This window comes from Macrobrachium rosenbergii, chromosome 12, assembly GCF_040412425.1.
Source record: "Macrobrachium rosenbergii isolate ZJJX-2024 chromosome 12, ASM4041242v1, whole genome shotgun sequence".
NCBI classification, from domain to species: Eukaryota; Metazoa; Arthropoda; class Malacostraca; order Decapoda; family Palaemonidae; genus Macrobrachium; species Macrobrachium rosenbergii.
This window is the reverse complement of record NC_089752.1, coordinates 62,960,682-62,962,819: the sequence shown is the minus strand read 5'-3', so window position 1 is coordinate 62,962,819 and position 2,138 is coordinate 62,960,682. Positions and strand designations below refer to the sequence as shown.

The window sequence follows — 2,138 nt, the reverse complement described above, 5'->3', positions numbered from 1 at the left end:
CTCTCCTGATGTTAAACCTCTGCTAGTCTTACCCTAAAGCTTGTAAGCACTGTATTCAAGTTGCGCATTGTATTTTTAAGGAAGCTGATGGCCTTTTCCCCTGTCCCATATATTTTCAGGCATTCTATTAGCCACGTGTGCGGTACCATGTCGAAGGCTTTCTTGTAGTCAATCCATGCCATACTTGGGTTGGTTCTCCTCTTAATATTCTTCATTACCATTTTGTCTATTAGGAGCTGGTCTTTTGCGCCCCTACACCTCCTTCTGCAGACTTTCTGTTGGTGGGGAATGGTGTTTGTGTCCTCTAGGTAGTTGTATAGCCGTTCACTGATGATACCTGTTAGTAACTTCCACATGAGGGTTTCTATTTCCTTGATGCTCTTACCATACAGCTTGATGTCGTCCAAGAACATCAGATGGTTAATTCTGTTGCCTTCTTTCTTGAGGTGGTGCCCAGCATCCACCTTCTGCAATACTTTTGTCATGGGAATCATGGCTACTATGAAGAGTAGTGGAGACAGTGAGTCGCCTTGAAAGATCCCTCTCCTGATGTTAAACCTCTGCTAGTCTTATCGCAGAGCTTGTAAGGACTGTATTCCAGTTGCGCATTGTATTTTTAAGGAAGCTGATGGTGTTTTCCTCTGCCCCATATATTTTCAGGCATTCTATTAGCCACGTGTGTGGTACCATGTCGAAGGCTTTCTTGCAGTTAATCCATGCCATGATTAGGTTGGTTTTCTTTCTCTTACTATTCTTCATTACCATTTTGTCTACTAGGAGCTGGTGTTTTGCACCCCTACACTTCCTTCTGCAGCCTTTCTGTTGGTGGGGGATGGTGTTTGTATCCTCTAGGTAGTTGTATAGCCTTTCACTGATGATACCTGTTAGTAACTTCCACATTATTGGTAGGCAGGTGATAGGCCTGTAGTTACTTGCTATATTTCCCTTGTCCTTGTCTTTCTGTACTAATGATGTTCTCCCTGTGGTCATCCATTTGGGCGCATGGTGGTTTGTGATGCAATGCTGGAGTTGTTCTGCGATTCATGGGTGTAGGGCCATGAAGTTTTCAAGCCAGTATCCATGCACTTCAGCAGGATCGGAGGCTTTCCAGTTGGGCATTTTCCCTAGTTGGTGTCAGACTGTGTCTGTCGTGATCTCGGTGAATCTTTGCTTTATTCTCTCCATTTCTTCTGCCTTGATTTCCAGGAGTCATGTTGCATGTTGGTTGTGTGATACCAGATTGCTCCATATGTTTTCCCAGAGTCTCTTACTTGGTTCTGCTTCGGGAATTTCCTGGAGGTTGTCTTCCTCTCTTAGTTGGCTGTATAGTCTTTTCTGTTTGGTTCCGAAGAGTTTGTTCTGTTGGTATCCTTTATTCCTGTTCATGTTCATGTACATAATTAAATGCAATAAAAAAAAAAAAAAATATATATATATATATATATATATATATATATATATATATATATATATATATATATATATATATATATATATATATATATGTGTGTGTGTGTGTGTGTGTGTGTGTGTGTGTGTGTGTGTGTGTGTGTGTGTGTGTATAATGTAGTAACAAATAAATGAAATCGAGGGAAAACATACCTGTTTTAGGACGTATGACCGTGACGGGCTCCCCCCTTCCCACGTGTACATTACATTCTGACGGTCTGCGTAAGTTCTTTCATGGTTTGCTGACGTCTATGTTTTCGTGCTTGAAAAGTCTTCCGTATCCACGTACGACTGTGTGTATATGAAACAAAGGACCCTTTAAAAAGAAAGTGATGAACTATTATTATTATTATTTATATATGACAAGTGGGTATATTAAATAAAACCTAATGAAAAGCAACTGTAATTGTAATGAGATTCAAATTTACATTTCATGCAATGTTACATTCGGCTGACATGAAGTGAAATATTTCAAGAAATATGCCTTCTTGAAATTAATATAGGTAGAACTAAGTTATATGTACACGGCGTGTAATTAGCGAGAAATGGCAGTACCATGTTTTTCTGCGTCTGTTTTGTTTTCTACTTTATACAAAGTGAAGAGGGTACATTACTGACATTAAAAATACCCAAAATGGTACGTGGGGAGAAAAAGGTTGAAAAACCCCTGCCCTAAACAGTTCAGAGAG

At 39.7% G+C, this 2,138-nt stretch overlaps 1 long non-coding RNA gene across 1 annotated transcript in view; it reads right to left on the bottom strand.

Moving 5' to 3' along the window:
- The window catches only part of LOC136843691 (uncharacterized), a 139,979-nt gene extending 138,220 nt beyond the window's left edge, over positions 1–1,759 (bottom strand). Inside the window, exon 1 of the long non-coding RNA XR_010854646.1 lies at positions 1,603–1,759. This is a non-coding gene — a long non-coding RNA (uncharacterized lncRNA). The remainder of the gene's footprint in view (positions 1–1,602) is intronic.
- Positions 1,760–2,138: the final 379 nt, after the last annotated feature.